This window comes from Pinus tabuliformis, chromosome 8 (genome assembly GCF_031772625.1).
Source record: "Pinus tabuliformis cultivar Carrire ecotype Pingquan chromosome 8, CPIR1, whole genome shotgun sequence".
Classification (NCBI taxonomy): domain Eukaryota; kingdom Viridiplantae; phylum Streptophyta; class Pinopsida; order Pinales; family Pinaceae; genus Pinus; species Pinus tabuliformis.
This window is the reverse complement of record NC_142294.1, coordinates 760,733,971-760,758,389: the sequence shown is the minus strand read 5'-3', so window position 1 is coordinate 760,758,389 and position 24,419 is coordinate 760,733,971. Positions and strand designations below refer to the sequence as shown.

Sequence of the window (24,419 nt, the reverse complement as noted above, 5' to 3'; positions counted from 1 at the left end):
TAGTCTCAAACTTCAAGATTTCATCCTCCATAACACCATGCTAGAATTTGGTGCCTACATAATCTTATGCCAAAATTAATTATGGAAAAATTAGGAATGAGTATCACCTGACCTTATCATGACCTCTACTCATTTGATTCAGGAAGAGTGAAATGTCTTGGCCTTATCAAAGATTTAGTAGTGCCCTTGGACCAAATTCCGACCAAGAATGTTTTGATGGATGTAGTGGTTGTTGATATCCCTCCTCGGTTCAGTATGTTTCTTTCAAAATCTTGGAGGGAAAAGCTGAAAGGAACCTTACAACTTGACTTTTCATATGCTACTATTCTAGTATTTGCGAAACTTAGAAAACTCTATCAAGAGAAGAAGATGAAATTCATGATTAGTAGCAAAGAAAAACCAATAAATCACCCCATACATGCTATACATACTGATCTAGATTCTTTCATTTTGTATAGTGATATGAATTTAGTAGATGATGATAGTCATCTTGTAAAAATTTCAGAAGTTTTAGATGTCATAAGTAGCATGTAGAAAGTTTTGATTGCTGAAGGAAAAAACAAGAATGAGGAAGGTTTTTAGCCTGAAAATTCTCTTGAAAATATTTCTGAGGTAGTGCAGAAAATAAAGTTTGTTGAGACAACGAGTCATCTTCCAAAAGATCAAACAGTTCAGCCTTCAGAAGTTCTTTTTGGGATGAAAAAATGGTATTTGGACCATGGAGTTTGATGGTGCATTGGGAAAAGAAGGAGCTAGTATTGATGTCTGGATTCATGGTCCATTTCATCATTCATGTAAAATTTCATGCAATGTAAGAATGAGTTCCTATAAGTTGGCCTTTGATTGCTCAAATAATGAGGCAGAGTATGAAGCAATGATTACTGGCCTCAAAATTCTGAAAAACTTGGGAGCAAAGAAATTTCTGTTTATGGCGACTCTGAGTTGGTAATCAAGCAAGTGAAAGGGGAATACCAGGCCAAGAATCCAAGAATGAGAGCTTATCACAATGTTGTTCTTGACATCTTAAAAACTTTTTCAGAATATACTTTGTCTCTAATTTCTAGAACTCAGAATGTTATAGCTGATTCTCTTGCTACTGCAACTAGTATAGTGAAGATTCCCATTCACTTCGATAAGAAGTATTCAATTCATGTTAAACATCGCCCAACTGTTCTTGATAATATGAGATATTGCAGGTGTTTTGGGATGATAAACAAATAAATAATTTTCTGTAGATGGAAGAATAATTCCAGAATTCTTGAATTGATGATGCATATAATATGAATGATCCAAAAATTGAAGCAACTGAGATTGAAATATTGCAGCTGAAGGACAATAACATTCCAAGAGGTCTTGTACTTTTGGAGGAGTTTTTTGATTGAGATTATGTTGCCAAAAAGCCCACCATGTACCCCACAGAGAAAGGTGTCAAAGATGTGAACATTGGTGCAGTAAAAAATCCTAAGATGGTCAAATTGTCAAAGTCCTTATCTCCTGAGATGAAAAGTAAGTACATAGCTTTAATGATAGAATTTTCTGATGTATTTGCTTGGGACTATTCAGATTTGAAGGTGTATGACAAGAACATCATTCAACACACTATTCTGGTCAAGCCTGATCAAAAGCCATTTTGCCAGAAACTAAGGAGGATTAATCCTAAGTTGCTGCCATCAATTGAAAATGAGGTAAATAGGATTTATAAGTCTGGTATCATAGTTCCTATTCGATTTTCTGAATGGATGTCAAATCTAGTGCCAGTGAGAAAGAAGACTAGGGAGATTTGTCTTTGCATTGATTTCAGAAATTTAAACAAAGTGTCCTTGAAGGAAAATTATCCCCTACCAAAGATGGATCATATTCTTTAGAGGGTAGTTGGGTCTTCTAGGATGTCATTTCTTGATGGATATTTCGGGTACAATCAGATTTTGGTGCATAAGGATGATCAACTGAAAACAACCTTCACAACACCATGGGGTACATTCATGTACGCCAAGATGCCATTTGGATTAAAGAATGCAGGAGAAACTTTTCAGTGGGCTATGGACATAGATTTCGCCAATGAAAAGGATGTATTTTTGGTTATTTATTTAGATGATCTCACAATTTTTTCTAAATCTGATGAAGACCATTTACATCATTTAAGAATTGTCTTTCAGAAATGCAAAAAATTTGGTATATCACTTAATCCAAAGAAGAGCTTATTTGCCATGGAAGAAGGTAAGCTGCTGGGACATATTATCTCCAAGGATGGAATTCGCATTGACCCTGCAAGAGTTCAAGCCATTCAACAATTATATTTCCCAAGGAACAAAAAATAAATTCAGTCTTTTAATGGGAAAATCATTTTTTTGAGAAGATTCATCCCCAACCTCACTGAACATTTGAAAGAGATGAAAAACATGCTGAAAAAGGACAACAAGGTAAAATGGTCTTTAGATTATAAGAAATCTTTCCATGTAGTCAAATTTGCATTATCAACTACTCCTACTCTGATTAGTCTATATTATACTTCAGATTTTTATCATATTTTCATTCGCCTCTGAGCATATCTTAGCAATTGTCCTAATGCAAAAGAAATATCGGAAAAATGAACAACCAATAGCATTTTTTAGTCGAACAATAAGGGATGCAACACTGAAATGCAACATAATTGAGAAGCAGGTGTTGGCATTGGTAAAATATCTCAAAGAATTTCGAGTTTATATTATGCACTCTCACACCATTGCTTATGTTCCCACATCAGCTATAAAAGAAATTCTTGTATAGACAGGTCTAGAAGGTAGGCAGGGAAAATGGATCGCAGCAATGCTAGAGTATGATTTGGAGATAAAGCCTACAAAACTCATCAAAGGACAAGGTTTGCCTAAACTCATGGCTTAATCTAATTTTCATGCATTAGATATCAATTTTATTGCTACACTTTCTGAAGAATAAGAAGAAGACTCAGAGTTACAAGTGTCCAACATGTTCACTTTATATCCATGGTATTCTAACATTGTTTATGTGTTGTAGAATTTAAAACCTCCACCAGAAGTACCCAAAGGTAAAACTAGATCTTTAAAGTTGAAAGCTTCAAAATATTGTATTCTTGATGGTGTTTTATTTTGGAAAGACCCTAGTGGTGTGTTGCTGAACTGTTTGGTAGAAAATGAAGCAAAGGATGTAATGAGAGATTTCCATAAAGGAGACTATGGTGGCCATCATTTCTGGAAGACTACAAAAAACAAATTTTGAGAGCTGATTTTTATTCGCCTACTCTTTTTTCTGATGTATATAAAACAGTGATGAGCTATCATGAATGTCAGATTTTCCAAGGAAAAAGAAAACTTTTGCCATTACCCTTGCAGCCCATTTCAATCACATCTCCTTTCCAGCAATGGGGTTTTGATTTTATTGGCGAGATCCATCCTTCATCATCAGGATAGCACAAATGGATCCTGACAGCCACAGACTATTTTACAAAATGGATTAAGAAATCCCAACCAGGAAAGCTACTGATTCTGTTATAATTCAGTTTATTGAATCTAATATCTTGACTAGATTTGGCTGTTCACAGAAGATAATCACTGATAATGCCGCCGCTTTCAAGTCAAAGAAGATGGTGGAGTTTTGTACAAATTATCATATTTTATTGGGGCATTCCACTGCTTATAATCCACAAGGGAATGGTTTGGTCGAATCATCCAACCAATCTTTGATCAACATCATCAATAAAGTTTTAGAAGTCAATAAGAGGAATTGGCACAAAAAGCTCATTAATGCTTTATTGGCAGACATAGTTAGTACAAAGAAATCCTTAGGTATGTCTGCTTTTCAGTTGGTGTATGGGGTTGACACTATTTTTCCTTCATCTCTTATTGTCTTGGTCATGAAAATTTTGTAGGAATTGGACAACAAAACAAATGATATGCAGCGAAGGATAAATTAGATGATCCATTTACAAAAAACTAGGGAGGAAGTTTTTCAAAACACTTCTAAACTTCAGGAAAGAATAAAAAAGATCTATGATTGCAAGACAAAAGAAGACAATTTCAATTTGGGAGATGTGGTTCTTCGTTGGGATGCGAGGAATGAAGAAAAAGGAAAACATGGCAAGTTTGAAAATTTATGGAAAGGACCATATAAAATTTCAACTTTCAAAGGAAAGAATGCTTTTCTATTGGAGGAATTGAATGGAGAATATTATTTAGGAGAAGCGATCAATGGTAGACTTCTCAAGCACTACCATACTTGAAAATATTTCTGCAAATTCTCACCACCATTGTATATACCAATTTACTTTTTATGTTCAAGTGTCCAAGTGGCTATCATAGGAGTTTGAAGCCTGAGGAGAAGGCCATAAGGTTTCTTTGATCAGATGTTTCTTTTATTTTGCTTATACAGTCATTTCATGTCAAATAGTCAGTCAATTGTCAGTTTCAGTTTAGTTTTCTGTATTTTGACTACATTACCCAATGAATAAGGCTACCTGGTCCAGGGTATTCTTGACACTTCCAAGGAGCTGCCATCCCCAACTGGAGGCAATGTTAGTGTCAGTATTGTATTCCTATCACCAGTGATCAAATATGCTTTTACCAAGTTTGTTAGGGGTCTCAAGGTCAAATTTTATCATGTCACTAGGTTTTCAGAGTAAAGTTTGGTCACTGGCTAGTTTGCTTAGGATTGTCTCTATTCTCTTAAAGATTCTCACATGCCAGTCGCTTACATCACTCAGATGCATGTATCATTATAAAGAGTACTTCTTCATCATATCAGTCATCATCATCACCATTTCACTCAGTCTAATGTCTTCATTAGGCCATTAGGGTTTCAAGGTCCAGATTCATTTCATGCATAAAATATGGCATAGGATGAGTTGGGATAAGCAACTCTTTTCAATAAATTTTTATGAGATTTCATAAGTGCTTCATGGTTACAATATCAAGGTTCCAAAAGGAAGAAGTTTCACTGTTAAAAAAGGTAAGAGAAGTTTAATTTTCAAGTCTCGAAAGTGGCCAAGTTTAAAAAGGTGAAAGTCATGTTTTGAAAAGGTATGTGGGGCCCATTTTAACTCAAAATAAGATCATATTGTGCCTATAAAAGCCCAAAAAGTCCCAAACATGTTTCATTTGCATCCTTACCTCCTTTGTTCATTGAGATCTCCCCTCCTTTGGTGAAAAAACATGGGTTTTCTAGCTAAAATTGGAAAAACTCTCTTGATGCTGCGCTTCTGTGAATTGCGTTGCGCTTCCATGAACCACGCTATGCTTTTGCCAATGACGCTATGCTTGGGACAGAGTAGCCCAAAATTTTCCAAAACTAACCCAAACTTCAAATTAAATCTTGAATTTCTGTTCTTTGCTCTTCTAAGCTATTCTACAAGTAAGTATCATCATCTTACTCACTTTTTCCTTTGGCAAAGCAAGCACAAATGGTGATTTTTCTTCATCTAGGGTTTATGTGATATTTCATGCTTCAAAACTAGTGCAAATGATGGTTTTGTTAGATATGACATTTCAAATTTTAAAATTTTCCATCTCATAGCTTTGTATATATATAAAACACCATATCATTTTGGACAATTTCCTAGCATGACCGTTTTTTAAATTTTCCTACTCATCTCTCTCTCTAATTTCATCCCTTTTAAACTTCTTAAGTTTTCTATAACACCTATCCATCTCCCAAAATTCCCCTATCATCATCTCCCTTCCCTAACTCCCTCATTTCATCATTTCACTCATTCCTCATTGTTTTTCCATTTTCTTGTTATCTAGGGTTTTGTATCAAAATGGAGGGAGATTCTTCACCATCAGAAAAGAGAAAAAATCATAAAGGAGGGAGGATCCTGAGGTATGAGCCTACCAACTATAATGAAATCAACTCCTCACCATTCATTAAATAGTGCTTTGAAGATGTCACCTATCTAGGGTTTCGTCAAAGGGTGCGTGAAGTAGGTTTCCATGAGCAGCTCAATGATTGGATTGCCACAAATCTGGAAGGGGAAAGGGCCATCGTAGTAGGGATTGAATTTACATTCTTAGTAGTTTCCATATCTCTTTCCACAGGGATACTTGATCATGGGGAGTATTGGTTCAAAGGCATGAGCTTAGACCTTGATCACTACCGAACTTTCTTGAAATCACCCTACAAAGAGGCTCATTCACACATCATCCCATTCAGGCACCTGTTAGAAAAGTATGAACCATTGATGAAGGTTGTGATAAAGTTTTTTACCTGTGAGGGAAGATTTTCCATATTGTATGGGTACCACATTAGGCTGCTAATGCATTTCACAGCTCTAAAACCTCTCAACATGTGTAATTATTTATGTAGAAGCCTTATCAAAATGTCTGAGAAGGTACAAATGAAAGGAAAAGAGCATCACCCTAGTATTTTTCATCACAACTTAATAAAGATTTTAGTCCTCCATCAATTGGCAAAAAGGAACATGGCATGGGATTCCTTCATAGAAACAACTTTGTAGTGGCATGAAACTATTTCATTAGGTCATCATCCAGATACATCAACATAGCAGGTGGAGGTAGGATCATCAAGCAAGTTAGTGGAGGTTCCCAAGGCACCTAAACCTAAGGTGACTAGAATATATCAAAGAGGAAAAAGGCTTGTGTTTACTTCTCAAGTTGAGAAAAGGGCCAAGCCTTCTACATCAGAAAAACAGGGATCACACGTACAGGATGAAGAACAAATTGAACATGATTTTTAATAAGTTGACTTAGAGGAAAAAAATGAACCTTCAAACCTGAAAAAAATTATCAAAGAGAAAGATTCTCAAATCAAAGAGCTCATAGGCAATATGGCAAGGGAAAGATTCATCATTTCCTTCCTTGAGCAAGAAAAAGTTAGCTTAAGGCCAAACAGCTAATCATGGAGAAAGAAAAATCCAAAGTGTTGCAGAAAGGAGGCAAAGGTGAAGTAGTTTTGGAGCCTGGTGAGCATGATGAACATGAAAAACAAGTTGGAAAGAAGAAGCCAAGTATCAAAGGACTCAAAAGGGAATTGAAGAAAGAAAAAGAACATAACCTGCTAGATGAAGACTTAGACATTGAAGGCATAATTTCCTTAGAGATAAATGAAGATAGAGAGTATTGGATAAGTAAGGTCAATGGTCACCTAGAGCAGATTCTTGACAAGGCCAACGGGGACAATCATCTATTGAGATACATGGCCCACCATTATTAGACCAGAAAAATTATTTGCAACATCAAGCTCAAGCAATTGAAAAACAAGCTAAAGGAAACCATAAAAGACAAAAACGTGAGGGATAACTTGGAGATTCTTGCTGAAGCATCCATGAGAGAATTACACACCTCATGTTTCACTTCATGACCAATTTTGGAGGTTTTCTGAGCATTTTTTGTTTTTTGAGAATTTTGGTGCAAAATTCAGAAATTGAACTAGTCATAGGCACTGTTCTTTTTCCTCAGGGCTCCAAATGACTAGTGGATTACATTTTTAGAAAGTTGGTGGCCTCCTCTAAAAACCCATTCCATCAGATTTCTCATACAGGGCTCAGATTTTGAGAAAAAGGAGAAAAAGCGGTCAAAAATCATCATTCTGCCACTCTTTTTGATAGGCGCTGTGCTTTTGGAGATACCTTGGGAGAATCAAGTTTTGAAGGCCTTCGCATGGGTCATTTTCAAATATTCAAGATGTTATGGAATCTAAACAAGAGAAGAGAAGCAAAACTCAAATCAATGTGTAAGAGAAGAGTTTGTTTTTGACCTTCTCACTCTCAATTGTTGGTTGAGAGAATCTTGGAAACAGTTCCACCACTGAGGAATTCAACTCCTGAAGGTGGGGAAGATGTTTGATTGACTCTATATGTATCATTTTTCATTCATAGAGAAGGGTTGGACTTCTGAGGAGAGACTTGTATTCTATGCTTTCATACAGTTAATCAAGGTCTAGCAGTTGCAGCGATTTTTCAGGAATACTTGTTCAGTGAGTTTATGGTGTTGTTCTCCTTTCATATCTGTTTCTTAGTGATGAATTCGTCTCTCTTAACATGCTTTTATTTCTTCATATGGTTTTACTTTTAGTCATATAGGCATAATTCTTAGATTCAAAGCTTTGTTTATGTGTAAAATCATGTTCATGTATCTCTTCTTCTAGATTAGTGAATTCGTGCTAATACATGCTCATTATGATTTCTTAAGCTTTTTAGACCTATACTACATCGACCAAATCTTAATTTCACCTCAAAACATTATATCTTGCTCCTCTTTATGCCTACTACTACAAACTTTGATACCTTGACCTAATTTCTTTCTCTCATTCTCTGGTCCAACAACCTTAAAAACCCTAAATTTCCAAACACTCAAACAAAACCTATACATCTAGTCTAAAATCCATTTCTTTTCAAGTCATTGACTGAAAGATCCTTAGAGAGATCCCTCTTTAGTTTAGTAGGGCTAGTTGCTGAACTGAAAGTGGTTTGAAGTTACCTCTTTCGATCTCCTCCTTAGTCTGGGACATTGTAGAAGATAACACCATACATGCTAGATTATTATTGTTAGGGTCAGGAATTAGTTGTGGAGGAAGTTTTGGTTAAGGATGGGTTGAGGTAGATTGCTACATTTCAAGCTGTGGTAGTAATGACATTGGTGGTTGTGATGGATACTATTGAGTTCCTCCAAAATATTCATTTATCCACTCTTCTTTTCAAGGATGTATTTGGGGTGGGTGAGCCATCCATTGGGGGTTTGGAAAGCACCAATATTAAGGAGAGTGTTGCATTGAAGCATTATTTGATGGTTATGTGTTATATTCTTTGCAAGACTAGCCCCACACATGATACATTACGTCAAGCATGGAAAAGGGGTCATAGGGAGGGTGATAGCCCCCCCCCACTGGGGGGTTTATAGGGAGTGGTAACCCTCCTGCAAAGTGTTCAGGGCAATGCCCTAATTGTTTTTTGGATGGACCCACCCATGGTTTTTCACATGGCGATTTTCCTATGGTTTTGTAGATTCGATTAGAGGATATATAATTATGTTCTAAATGAGGGTTGATGGATTAGAGGTTTATGAATGCATTGAGAAGTATATAATGTATTGTATCATTGAAATGAATATAATGAAAAATAAATATGGTTTTCCCAATTTTGGGTTCTAGGAGAAAAATCTCTGTGTATATTTTCCATCCTTGCGATTATATATTTTCTAATTTTAAGGATTCATTTGTAGGTATTATCTGTATGGGGTTAAAACCTACATTAGCATAGAAATAATTATAATATTGACAATAATCAAGAACCATATGTTGAGGTCTTAGTTTCCATGGACAATTCTATGAGATGAAGCTAATTTCTTTGGTTCACTACTTGCTTCTTAATGGACCACTTTCAATCCTAGTAAAGATGGGTAGTTGGTAGTGGCATGGTTCTATTCTCATATCCATAATATATTCACTTAATTTAATAGGAACTCCTTCAATTTGTGCTTGCTCCTACACTTTGGCCATAAGATTACCAAAACCATTTCTACTTCCTCTATTTTATATTTCATTTATAGTGTATCTAGATGGGATATCAAAGAATTGAGTATATTTATTTTGAAGTCTTCTATGAAATTTCCAATTTGTACTTTGGTACCTCCTCCACTAGTATTTTTTTAAATTAAGGCAAACATAACCCTTAGTCCTTTTCGTGGGTGTGATGTGCCTCTAGAATAAGTTCAGAATAGTTCACAACTATCACCATAATCATGCTAGGATATCTCACCATACTCATCAGGTTGAGGATGTAAATACACTCATATTTAATACCTCTTAATAACATAACTGGAAATGTCTTATCATTTGATTAATTCTGCCTCGACTATTGAAAATTGTATTTAAAGCATTCCACATAGTATTTTAAGCTTTCTTATTCTCTCAATTCATTGAAAAAAATTACTTTTTATAATCCCTATACCTATAGTAATCATGATACTTCTTAAGGTGTGTAGTATCACTCTCTATCCAAGAGCTTATACTATCTCCCCAAGCCCGATGAACCACCATAATGTAGCACCTTTCAAGATGGCAGGAAAGGGTTTCAACTTATGTGCATCATAGATCTAACCATAGCTATGAAAAATAACATCAAACTCAAAGAGGAACATGCCTGAATCATCACTTACTGAACCATTAAATTTGGGTATGGAAAAGTTTAGAATGTTCTTCATCTTGGTGACACCTTCATTAGATCAAATTGGGAATTCAAAGATGGTCATTTCTTCCTTCACAATTTTATGACTGAAAGTTGTCACCTAACTACTTTTTAGATGGATTCTTTGTTAATGTTGGTTCGGGAAATTAGAAGTTAAACTACTCGTTTGTTGAAGTGTTGATGCTTTATTCAAGGAAAATAATTTTTACTTGACTGAGGATGCTTATTTTGTGAGAATTATCAATCATATATTCTATGGTCAATTTTGAAGGTCGGTTCTTGGCAAAAGAGCTAGTTGTAGGAGTCCAATAATTTGGTTGGATGGATCCCTCTCCTATGGGGGTTCTTTGTAAAATTACTAAATCTTCCTTTAGTATATCTGTTTATTCTCATGAGTCTTTAGAAAAAATTCTATTTCTAATCTATATTACCTACATGCCTTATGATCATGATATTTTATTGCAAGCCTATGATTTATACATCTTAAATAGAATGAAAAATATGAATCTTGGAAAAAATCTTATAAAAATACAATAACACAAATAAACGACTGCAAATAACATAAAGGAACACAAACAAGATTGATAAAGGAGTTCATACAATGTGGTATATGTCTCTGGGTCCACTTCGAATGGTGTGGCCTCTTCAATTATGATGTAAAAATAACCCCAATTACATAAATTCCCAAAAATCTATAACTTTCTCTTTAGTTTTTAGCTTCACAAAAGACTCTAAGAACCCCTCACAAAACCTCTCCTTTAAAAATTATTCAAAAGGGAAAAAAACTTTATGTTTTATCACAATAATAGTGATAAAAACACTACAAAATGACAAGGTCTAAGCATTTTTACACAACCACACTTATGGTGTAACGGAAACAATATTTTGTATATATATTTTAGAGGGTTCGTATCCTGAGGTTGAACCCACGAAGGTTGTGGCCCTGTTGTAACAACATATAACAAAAATGGTATATACCAGCAATTGTACCGATAGGTGCAAAGGAACACCTATAAGAGGAGTGGGGGAATGTGGAAGGAAATTATCTTCTTGCGCGACATGTTAGGTTGCATCATCGATGTCACCTTATGGGGTGTGCAATGCCACACTAAAAGGAAAGAACCTTCTAACCTCCACACCTCAGGAACAAACTAATCCTTGCAATCAAAGGGGGGCGTGCCAAGGGAGATGTTTTATTATGTGGAAGGTGTGCTAGCGATGGTAATAGTGATGTGGTATGGGTGGTACAAGTTTCTGACTTGAATTTAAGAGCTTACCATTTAGAGTGATAATAGGACTTGAATAAATTGTTAGCCCAAAGATGAAGCACATAGATAAACAATAATGAGGTAAGAAACACACATGAGGACTTACACATGGATTCTTGATTCTCACTTTTGTGCATCATTGTGAAATGTGTTGTATGAAATACTTGTAAGTGTTGCAACCATGATTTTTTATATATAGTTTTCTTTTCATTGGTGGAACTGTGAAAAATATCGTAAAATTATTATCCATTAATGGTCCATCATCATAACGGATAAGCATTCCATGGAATCCATTACTATGAGTTAGTCACTACAAACATTGTCATACACACACATGATGGTGTTTCAAAAGCTCCTTTTATAAATATTTCCAGGCCTTTGTCTTTGGTCAAGGGTTCAATGTTCTCAGAGTACTTTATGGACCCAATTCTTACTATCACCTCTATTTTATGATTGGAGATTAAGATTTTGCTTGAACCATCATTTCCAAATCTAACTTCCACTTCATTTGCCAAATCGATTGGAATAAATATGATACCATTATCTAACCTTTTCACTCACCCACTTTTGTGGAGGCATTTTTCTTTATGTTTATTTGAATAGTTTATTTTTCTTTGCTAGATTTTCAACGAAAGTTTTGTTGAAATAATCACCAATTCAATGTAATACCATTATCTACCCCTTCATTTGGGCTTCATATTTCCCTCCATTTTTTTACAAGTTTTTCTTTGCTATATTCAACATTTCTCGATGTCTTAACCTCATAAGTTTACATTTATACTTTTTACTTCTTCATAATTGTATGAAATAAAGTGGCATTCTCTTTTCTATTATATTTTTAATATATCTCTTATTGCATTACACTCTTCATTGAACTATGAATGTAATTTAAATTATTTTAACATTACTTTTCCTTTACTTAAGGTTTTAGCTTTGTCACTTCCCCATATTATTTTGAATCTCCTCCATTAAATTTTTGCATAGATATACTTTTTCATTTATGATTAAATATGAATTGAAGATTGGACAAACACTATACATCCAATAATAGAATAATAAATGTTATATATGTTGGAATATACATTTTTGGATCTAAAGCATATGCTCTATAGGCTAAGCTGAAATACAAACCAGTAATATGAAATGTTGAAATTGACACTATTGGATTTGAAATGTTGAGATATATGCCATTACACAATATATATTTTATGCATAGTCTAACTCTTCTACATTTTGGTCCTTTTCTTGGAATAGTTTCCAATTAATTTTGCATGAAATTTGACAAGGATTTGTTGAAATCGCAAGTTTGAGATTTGTAGTTTACGCAATTAGAGTGTTGTTTGGGTTTTAAGGGCATTGAATCCATTCTATTGGGTTTTAAATGTTGCGATATATGCCACTAAACAATATATATTTTACACGTAGCCTAACTCTTCTACATTTTGCTCATTTTCCTGAAATAGTTTCCAATTAATTTTCTATGAAATTCGATAAGGATTTGTTGAAATCGCAAGTTTGAGATTTGTATTTTACGCAATCTGAGTGTTGTTGGGGTTTTTAAGGGCATTGAATCCATTCATGCATTGAAAATGCATTTTAAACAACAAAAAATTACAATCTCACCAAAGTTTGTATCATTGGATTATAATGGAAAAAACAAAATATAGAATAATTAGGCTATTTATATATTTAGGATTTGACAATGTGTATCATAACATATAAATATTTTATTATTTTATTGCATTTAAATTAAAAAACATATGTCCCAATTGACACAACATTTTTAAGTTTACTACAATAAATATTTTGTATTCTACTACTTAGTAAATATTTTTTTATTCTACTCTTGAGTACATATTCATTGTAAAAAAATGGACTTGTAGGAAATGGATATAACTTTCCTACCCCTTTTAAACAATTTCCCCAAAATTTGTATTATATTTTCTTTTGTATTTGGTAGAATCAATAATTGAGAATAGTTTGTATTCACTTGGCACGGGTTGATTCCATCCACTAATCTATAACCTCCAAGTGTACCCAACATAACCTCACACACAACATATATGATTAGTTGAGATTAGAAGCAACCACATAAAAAACATTATTTTAATAGTGCACTCTATTGCCAAATGATCTACACCTGGAGGCTCTAAAATATATAGTATTCAATATTATGAACTATAAATATTGCACAATGTCCATGAAACCACCAACAATAATAAAATAATTTACACATATTAATGACTAATATTTTTTTTAAATTTTGATGAAATATTGATATTAACTATTTTTTCTCTTTTTAAACAATGAGTAGACTATAAGTATTAAGTAACTTATAAAAATAGGGACACATTATTTTTTCTAATTTACAAGCTCAGTTAGTAGTAGTGAATAGCCTATAAGAATTAGAAACACATCCCTTTTTATATTTACAAGAAAATGGAATAATTTAAAATTGATATTATACACTACTAATGATATATATTTTTTGTTTTTTACAATAAAAATAATTTATTTCCATATATATGCATACGCATACATGCTTATTTCATTTCTAGGATGAAAGAGTTACTATGATATATGGGGATTCCACCTACTTTGTCGATAGTTCAACTTATTTCACATGGTCTCAAACCTATCAATGTTGTCGCAGGCTTGCCTTTCCTCTCTGCTCCTTTAGCAATTTCAACCACAGTCTAGGATCCTATAGTGTAGGTTTGACAACAACATCATTTCCGTAGAAGATGTCCTGTTGGTGAATGGAAATTTTGAAAAGGCGGGGATCGAGAATAGAACATCACGGGAATGCACGATGGATTCATTGCCCGGGTGGAATACAAAGGGAATGGTTGAATATGAAAATGAAGGGGAGAGGAAGGGAAACATGTACATAGTCGTTCTTGAAGGTAAACATACTGTGAGGTTGGGCAATGAAGCCTAGATCAGCTAGCAGATAAGTCTTTAGAAAGTATCCACATATTCTCTCACATTTAGCACGGCGCAAACCTACGTGCAGACAGAATCACTCAACGTTTCTATGCCTCTATTGAATAGGAACGTGGATCTATAGACATTGTATAATATTTATGGCTGGGATGCCTATGCTTGGGATTTTCAGGTGCAAGATGACAATGTCAAGGTTATTTTCCAAAATCCCGGTTTGGAAGAAGATCCAACTTGTAGTCCCATTCTTGACGCCATCGCCTTGAAACATATTTCTACTCCTAAAAAACTCCAAGACAATGTTGTGGTTAATGAATATTTCAAGGAGGGGTTGTGGATATTTTCTAATGAGACATTGAGGGTTCTTTTGCTTGAAAAATATGGATGTTCTTTACTTGGATGGATCATAGATTCAAGTAAGGCGGTGCAATATATTGAATCTAACTCTTATCACTCAGGTTTTCGCAGAAGTTGTAAGAATGGGAAAGGAGGCCGAGGTAACCACAGACCAATCTTTTAGATACAGAATCTAGCCAATCTGTATCTAGAGAGGGCTCTCTCTTTATGATTTAGCTTTGTTTTTAAAGGTATTAGGCTAGTTATGAAGTTTATGAGTTTTGTCTGAGTTTGGGTGGTGAGATTCAATAGAGCAGAGAGGTAAAACATAGTAGTTCAGTCCATTGGGCTGATGGAGTCAAAGAAGATGGCTTTCTGGATTTGGTTTCTTAACAGAGGATGGTTTCACAGAGAAAGGTAGTCAAATAGGGAACAAATAAAGACTTGAAACAGATGGAATGGGCTCAAATTGGGTAAAGGGTAGTTAAGGATCCTTCAACCTATTTAAAGAGGGAAATTGGATGATTACTGATAAGGAGCAGTTAAGTATTCTTTAACAAATAATCAACGTGAAAGAATTAGGAAACAGGGGCAATTAAGATTTCCCTTGTTATCCTAATTCTGAAGAAAACATAGAGAACAATAATGACATGAAAACAGAGTGCAATCAAGCATATTTTGAAATTAATCCTTTCTTTATCATTCAGATTGTGAAACACAGATGATGTAATAAACTAAGAAAACTTTAAAATACAAGATATAGATGACTTATTGATCCAGTGGTTGATTCAGGAAGTCTGTGACAAGTCCTCTGCTTCAATTCTTCATGGGCCATGCAACAGTTGATTCCAATAGCTCTTTATTCCAAAAAATAAATATTACAGCAAAGTCTAGGAATCCACCTTCAATACTCCATTTGAGGGGGTATTTATGCAACAAATTATACAACAAATATCTCATAACAGCCGTGAGATAATATCTAGGGTAACTAAAAATAGTTTACAAAAAATAGAAATAGCTAGTCTTGAAAATAGGAAAGAAAAGATAAACTGATGTTGTGTTGGAGGCAGGCCCTAGGAGTTAGCTTTGCAGCTGCTTTCTTCAGTAACTCTGCACTGGCTACCTATCTTTGTTGATAGTCTTTAACACTGATCTAATACACTTCAACCCGTTTTAAACTCTGTTCACCTTTATTTACCTTACTGTGGTTAATTGCCCAAATTTCTCCTTTTACCCACGGTAACCGTGCAGTAGGATGAATACCTGTTGTTGGGACATTGGAGGTTGTTTTGCGCCTTCTAATTCATAACATTTAGATCTTTCTGTGGAGATTGCGTTAATTGGTGCAGAAATTTCTGGCCTCTGAGATAGCTTAAAAGGTACCTGTAATTGAGAAGGAAACTATGTAATGGCGGGTTGAATGGCCGGCTGTAGAGTGCGATGCTGGAGTTTCTTGGCCGAGTGGCGGTTTGAAACTGAACTGCTGGCCCAGAAGTTGTTCTGTATGAGAGCGCAATTTGTAGTGTATAACAATGAAAATGGCGCTTTATCCATTTATTTTGATAAAACTGAGGTTTGGCGGGATTTTTTTCATTCAATCGGGCGGATGACGTAAGTGGTACCCGATGGATGATGTCAGCAAAGGACAGATGATGTCAGCGGATGACATGGCAGATGACATCAGCAGATGACGTGGTGGGTGACGTCAACGAAGGACAGATGACGTCAGCAAAAGGGCGGTAAGTAGTTTTTTCCCGCATCGCTTTTGGGGCTGGGCGGTTTCGGGCCAGGAGAGAGCGAGCACCGCGGATGGGCGATGTGTGGTAGAGGTATGGGGGCAAAACCGCCTTGTGATCGTGAGTTAAAAAATGGTCAAAAGGTGGTCACGATATTGTTGTGGACCATTGGATGTGTAGGGGTTGATCAGACGACAGATGGGCGTCGGAGATGGTGGGGGGTTAATGTAGCGGGGCTGACATAATAAACTAATGTTTTAATCGTTTCGGGCAAGATTTTATTGGTCCGCGGGGTGTTTGTTAATTAACCCTGATGGTTAATTAATCACGTTATCACGCAGCGGGGGACGATTATTAATAAATTTCAAATAAATTTATTAATACTTTTTAGATGGTGTTTATGGTCGTATTCGGCTGGGGGCGGGAATATATATTATATCAGGGTTTTTTATATATTTACATAATACGGGACGAGTAATAAGGTGCGGGGGTTATATATAAATGTTAAAAAATTAATATGAAACATAATGAAAAGCACCAAGTTTAAAAACAGTTTATATATATTTTAAACTTAGGCTAAAGAGGGAATGGGGTTTATATGAGAAACGTGGCCATTTTCCTAAGTAAAATAGGGTTTTACTTAGGCAATCTTTATGAAATGGAATGAGTGGTTTATGAGTGATATTAAGAACAGATCTTGATATTTTAGGGGGAATTAGTGAATGATTAGGGAAAAATATGAAGGGGAGTTAGTTATTCAACCTTGCCTCGCTTGAGCTGCATCAATTATAATGTCCGCCTCGCACTTACGATAGAGATATAGATTAACACATTCTTAGAGGCATAATCTATCACTGATATCATTCAGCAACACCAATCTACCTACCCTACCTACTTGGGCCTAGCATTTTTTCCTTCTTTATTTGGGTGCACTTGGACTGGCAAACCCTTTTCAACTTTCCTTTTCTTTTCATGGTAAGCCTACCTAAGTCTGCACTTATTACATCCAAGGGCTCAGATTTAACTGTTTAGCTCTTTTTTATTTACTCTACCTATCTACTTATCTGCTAAGATTGAACAGTTTGGTCAGATTTTATTCTCTATCTCTAAAACAGGAAATTCAAATATGAACTAGCCAAGATTAAGTTGTTTGGCCATTCATCAATTGTGGCATAAATTAACAAGCTGCACACAATGCTTATTACAGAAAATGAAAAAGTAGTGGCATTTTGGACTTGCACACTTCCTTGGTCTGTTTTTCTTTGGGGTTAATTTCTTTCACTTTTTTGACCATTTTATTCTTTTTAACCTTTGATTTTTCTTTTAGGGTATACCCTCTTTACATTTTTTACATTTTTTGATTTTTTGATAATGGAAAACCTTTGCAACCAAGAAAGGAATGAACATATTATAGAGCTCAACAAGTCAATCATGAGATATGACACCTATTGGTATAGGAGTATAATAGTGGCTCCACATGGGGATGGATTTCCCTGGTGGAAAGTCAAGAACAGCAGGTCAGAGAGCCTTATGAGTAACTTTTACTATGCTTTGAAATCTCCTTCAGCTAGTTGCTTTATTGTATATATGACAGTAAGGTTTCTGGGGCTTAGGGCCTTCACTTCGGGCTTCAACTCCAACAAGTTACTGTCCAATCAACACTTAAACATTTATTCTTCCTCCTTGAATCCTACTTGAGCACCTTGTCACTTGGGTAGGAACTTTTAGCCTTGGTCCTTTTATCAAAATCTTCTTAACCTTCTCCTGCACAACTTGAGATCTGACCTGAAACCAAAAGGTGCTGCAACCTTCAAACCAAATTAGTAAATCATCAAGATCTTAGGGCCTTTTGATTGGATTCAAATATTTAAGGATTTATTTCATAATCTACTAAAACTAAATTAAATCAAACTGAAATCCTACCTACTTACTCTAATCAGCTTTCTGACTGCTGGTTAGGTAAAATGAAACAACCAATGCAACCACTCAAGCATTATATACATTAGTGACCTTTGTTGCTTGTGCTTGTTGGTGTTTAAAATTGAGATCTTGCAATCAAATATAGCTTTGTTAACCTTTGAGAAGATAAGGAAATTCCTGATCTCCTTTGCTGAATCTAGAAACTGTACAAAAGGATCTTGTAAAATATATACACTATTCTTGAGCTGATTCAAACAACTATATAAATGTTCTGGATAGCCTACCTGCCATGAAATTGAAATATCACTTTTATCTTTATCACCCTGCATGTTTTCAACTGCTCTTTGTGATGATATTTCTACTGATTGTAATGTATGTCTGTTAAAACCATTATCATCTTGATTTTGAATCTCATACTAGTCTGTTAATGGAGAAAAAATATGATTGCTTTCATCATCCAACCCGTTAGCTATTGGATCATAAATAACTTGGAAGGATTGTTGCAACTTATTACATATAGGTTCAAATGGAACTTCATAGATTTCTACAAGTTGCTCCTCCTTTTCTTTAAAAATTTTACACCACCTTTCCTTTCAAAATTTAAATGATTCAAAACAAAGAGGCAGGGAATCAACTTGGATCATTTGATCATATGTTCTGGCTTCCAATTCTTCTTCTGCAACTTGACATTCAATGGCATTTTGGGGCTGCAAATCTAGATATGAGTAGTTTTGAACAAAGATTTGATTGCCCCCTAAATAGTTAATACCAAGACCTGTTGACTTTGATTTTCTAATTACATGATAGTTATCTCTGATAAACTGAAATGGATCAAAATAAAATGGTAAATTTCCTTCATTGATTTCAAAATTTTCTGCACTTTCCTCCTCATTCTCATAGCTGAAATGAACAAGCTGATCACTATTTTCAAGCTGTTGAACTTGAACTTCCTTATTCCTCAAATTAGCTTCTGATTCCTCTGCAAGGTTAATTTGAATTTGAGAAACATAACCAGCATCATACTGATCATATTTTGGAAAATCATTAAAAGAAGTAATGACATCAAATATACACATTAGATCAGGGGATTGCTCCTCCACATATTTCTCCATGAATCTATCTTTTGGTCTATGGTAGATTGAGTTGGTAGGAATTTGTTCATGAATATCAACCTTTTCCTTTTGTGAAATAGATTTGTCATGGTTATTTTGAACAAAACATTTAACTTTCATTGTGATCTTCTGCATCATTTCCTCTGTTTTCTTTAACAAAATGTCGATTTTTTCCTCTTTCTCTGCTTTCAACTTTTCTTTTCTAATTTTGAGATTAACCTCTACATCTACTGCCATGTTCTGCATCTGTTCCATTGTCGAGGGGTTTCTTTCTCTTAGATGAAATTCTATCTCTGAATCAAATGCTCTTGGGTAATGCAAAAGAGCTGAATCAGGGGGAGGTCTTATATTTAATGGTATTGAATAGTAGGCTTGATTAAATCTGTTTGAAAATTGTTGTATTGTTTCATCTGGATGTCTTTTTAACTGATTATATTCTTCTATGATCATGAGAAGATTGAATTTGATTATCAATCTATCCAGGAAGAGTTTTAGAAACTGCTCGAGATTTGAGATGCTTGCCTCAGGCAGGGTTTTGAACTAACTCTTGACTTTGTCTTGCAAAGAAAGAGCAAAAAGCCTAATACTAACATCCTCTTCATCTACTTCAAATAAGTTAAGATAATCTTCAAAAACTTGGATATGTTTTTGGGCAGTGATACCATTCTCTCCATCAAACCTAGGGAGATACTTGGGATAATCGTTAGGGAAAGCATGGAGTGTAGGAGGCAAAACAAGTGGTTTATATCTATTAGGAAATTTATAAGGTACTGGGATATGCATAGGGATTGCATGATTAATCTTAATTTTTTGATTCTCCTTAATTGGAAAATGATCTTCATAAGAATTAGAAGACTGTTGTTCAAATGTGTAAGGAGACTTTGCATCTACATTTTTCAAAGGAAAATAATAAAAAATTAATCTAAAATAATCTCTAAAATACAATATACATTGAAAAATCTTATCAATGAGAAAGAACGTAATGTCTTGGATAACAATCCATGTCAAAAGCCTGATCTTTTCATACAGTTATTTCAGGTTCATTTCTCCAGTGGAGTCTTGATTGTGAAATTGATGTGGAGTCGCCAGGTGGATGATTTTAACCTTTGTGTGTCTGATTCGTGTCCACACCATCATAGATTAGATCTAAACCTATAAAACAGTTCTGAAGAAAAGGTTTAGTTCTCCAGGAAACCAAATTTTGAGTATTTTATTATTATTTCGATTTTTTATGACTTTTCAAAACAACTTCTATGATTTCTTTAAGAGGCTTTAGATATGAGATTTAAACTTTCTTAAAGACTCATTTGACAAGAGGAACTGATAGACTGAAGCAACATTCATTTACTTCTGCAATTGAAAAGAAAAAGCATTTCAAAGGCTACCTGGCTAACTTCAGGCTCCGTTTGTAGCTTATGAAATAAACAATAGTAACAAACAATTATTCAGGTCCCTAGTGGAGTCGCCATTGATGTTATCACTCAGGTTTTCCCAGAAGTTGTAAGAAGGGGAAAGGAGGCCGAGGTAACCATAGAACAATCTTTTAAATACAGAATCTAGCCAATCTATATCTAGAGAGGGCTCTCTCTTTATGATTTAGCTTTGTTTTTAAAGCTATTAGGCTAGTTATGAAGTTTAGGAGTTTTGTCTGAGTTTGGGTGGTGAGATTCAATAGAGCAGAGAGGTAAAACAAAGTAGTTCAGTCCATTGGGCTGATGGAGTCAAAGAAGATGGCTTTTTGGATTTGGTTTCTTAACAGAGGATGGTTTCACAGAGCAAGGTAGTCAAACAGGGAACGAATAAAGACTTGAAATAGATGGAATGGGCTCAAATTGGGTGAAGGGTAGTTAAGGATCCTTCAACCTATATAAAGAGGGAAATTGGATGATTACTGATAAGGAGTAGTTAAGTATTCTTTAACAAATAATCAATGTGAAAGAATTAGGAAACATGAGCAATTAAGATTTCACTGCTTATCCTAATTCTGAAGAAAACACAGAGAACAATAATGACATGAAAATAGAGTACAATCAAGCATATTCTGAAATTAATCCTTTCTTTATCATTCAGATTGTGAAACACAGATGATGTAATAAACTAAGAAAACTTTAAAACACAAGATATAGATGACTTATTGATCCAGTGGTTGATTCAAGAAGTCTGCGACAAGTCCTCTGCTTCAACTCTTCATCCAGTAGGCTGTGCAATAGTTGATTCCAACAGCTCTTTATTCCAAAAAATCAATATTACAGCAAGGTCTAGGAATCCACCTTCAATACTCCATTTTAGGGGGTATTTATGCAACAAATTATACAACAAATATCTCATAACAGCTGTGAGATAATATCTAGGATAACTAAAAATAGTTTACAAAAAATAGAAACAGCTAGTCTTGAAAATAGGAAAGAAAAGATAAAGTGATGTTGTGTTGGAGGTAGGCCCTAGGAGTTGGCTTGCAGTTTCTTTCTTCAGTAACTCTGCGCTGGCTGACTGTCTCTACTGATACTCTTTAACATTGATCTGATACACTTCAACCCGTTTTGAACTTTGTTCACTTTTATTTACCTTACTGTGGTTAATTGCCCAAATTTCTCCTTTTACCCACGGTAACTGTGCAGTAGGATGAATACCTGTTGTTGGGACATTGGAGGTTGTTCTGCACCTAATTCATAACATTCAGATCTTTCTGTGGAGATTGCGTTAATTGGTGCACAAATTTCTCTCCTCTGAGATAGCTGAAAAGGTACCTATAATTGAGAAGGAAACTATCTAATGGTGGGTTGAATGGCCAACTGTAGAGCGCGATGCTGGAGTTTCTTGGCCGGGTGGTGGTTTGAAACTTAATTGCTGGCCCGGAAGTTGTTCTGTATGAGAGCACAATTTGTAGTGTATAACAATGAAAATGGCGCTTTATCCGTTTATTTTGATAAAACTGAGGTTTGGCGGGATTTTTTGCATTCAACTGGGCGGATGACGTAAGCGGTACCTGGCGGATGACGTCAGCGCAGAGCAGATAACGTCAGAAAAGGACAGATGACGTCAGTGGATGACGTGGTGGGTGATGTCAGCAAAGGACAAATGACATCAGCAAAGGGTGGTAAGCGATTTTTTCCCTCACTGCTTTTGGGGCTTGGAGGGAGCGAGCACCCTAGATGAGCGACGCTTGGCAGAGGTACGGGGGAAAAACTGCCTTGTGATCGCAAGTTAAAAAGCAGTCAAAAGGTGGTCGTGATATCGTTGTGGACCATTGGATGTGTGGGGGTTGATCGGACGACGGAAGGGCGTCGGAGATGGCGGGGGGTTAATGTAGTGGGGCCGACATAATAAACTAATGTTTTAATCGTTTCGGGTGCGATTTGATTGGTCTACGGTGTGTTTGTTAATTAACCCAGATGGTTAATTAATCACGTTATCGCGCAGCAGGGGACGGTTATTAATAAATTTCAAATAAATTTATTAATCCTTTTTAAATGGTGTTTATGGTTGTATTCGATCAGGGGAGGGAATATATATTATATCGGGGTTTTTTATATATTTACATAATATGGGACGGGTAATAAGGTGCGGGGGTTATATAGTAAATGTTAAAAAATTAATATGAAACATAACGAAAAGCGCCAAGTTTAAAAACAATTTATATATATTTTAAACTTAGGCTAAAGAGGGAATGGGGTTTATATAAGAAACGTGGCCATTTTCCTAAGTAAAATAGGGTTTTACTTAGGAAATCTTTATGAAATGGAATGAGTGGTTTATGAGTGATATTAAGAACATATCTTAATATTTTAGGGGGAATTAGTGAATGATTAGGGAAAAATATGAAGGGGAGTTAGTTATTCAACCTTACCTCGCTTGAGCTGCATCAAGTTTAATGTCCGCCTCGCACTTGTGATAGAGATAAAGATTAACACATTCTTAGAGGCATAATCTATCACTGGTATCATTCTGCAACACCAATCTACCTACCCTGCCTACTTGGGCCTAACATTTTTTCCTTCTTTATTTGGGTGCACTTGGACTGGGAAACCCTTTTCAAGTTTCCTTTTCTTTTCATGGTAAGCCTACCTAAGTTTGCACTTATTACATCCAAGGGCTCAGATTTAATTGTTGAGCTCCTTTTTATTTACTCTACCGATCTACTTATCTGCCAAGATTGAACAGTTTGGTCAGATTTTATTCTCTATCTCTAAAACAGGAAATTCAAATATGAACTAGCCAAGATTAAGCCATTTGGCCATTCATCAATTGTGACATAAATTAACAAGTTGCACACAATGCTTATTACAGAAAATGAAAAAGTAGTGGATTTTGGACTTGCACACTTCCTTGGTCTGTTTTTCTTTGGGGTTCATTTCTTTCACTTTTTTGACCATTTTATTCTTTTTACCCTTTGATTTTTCTTTTAGGGTATACCCTCTTTACATTTTTTACATTTTTTGATAATATGGAAAACCTTTGCAACCAGGAAAGGAATGAACATATTACAGAGCTCAACAAGTCAATCATGAAATATGACACCTATTGGTATAGGAGTATAACACTAACCACTACAAAGTTCCTGAGGGTAAGAAATACATCGAGGTTCTTTATGGAAAAGAACGTATTAGAACCTGAAAAATGACTAAAACAAGCAAAAGGACCAAAATATACAAATAAAATATACTAACATATCTAAACAATGAGTCAAGAAGGAATTGTTATACATATCATTAAATGTGACACAAGTATAGGAACACAAATCACTTTTTTTATTAATGAATGTAGGAGAAGATACAACCCTTGCAAATCTTGACCTTGTAGATGTCTCCCAACTATCTTGTCCTTCCTTTGTGACAAAGCAAGCCTTCAATCAGAACTCAAGTGCATGGATGGATAATAGATCCCTAGGAACAAAGCAACACCATGAGGGCATAGCTAAGACTCTCCAAAAGCCAACCCAAACCCTATTGGATGA

General features: G+C 35.1%; 1 pseudogene; it reads left to right on the top strand.

Moving 5' to 3' along the window:
• The first annotated feature begins 817 nt into the window (after positions 1–817).
• Positions 818–24,079, top strand: LOC149237823 (BIIDXI-like protein At5g11420 pseudogene; annotated as a pseudogene).
• The last annotated feature ends 340 nt before the right edge of the window (positions 24,080–24,419 follow it).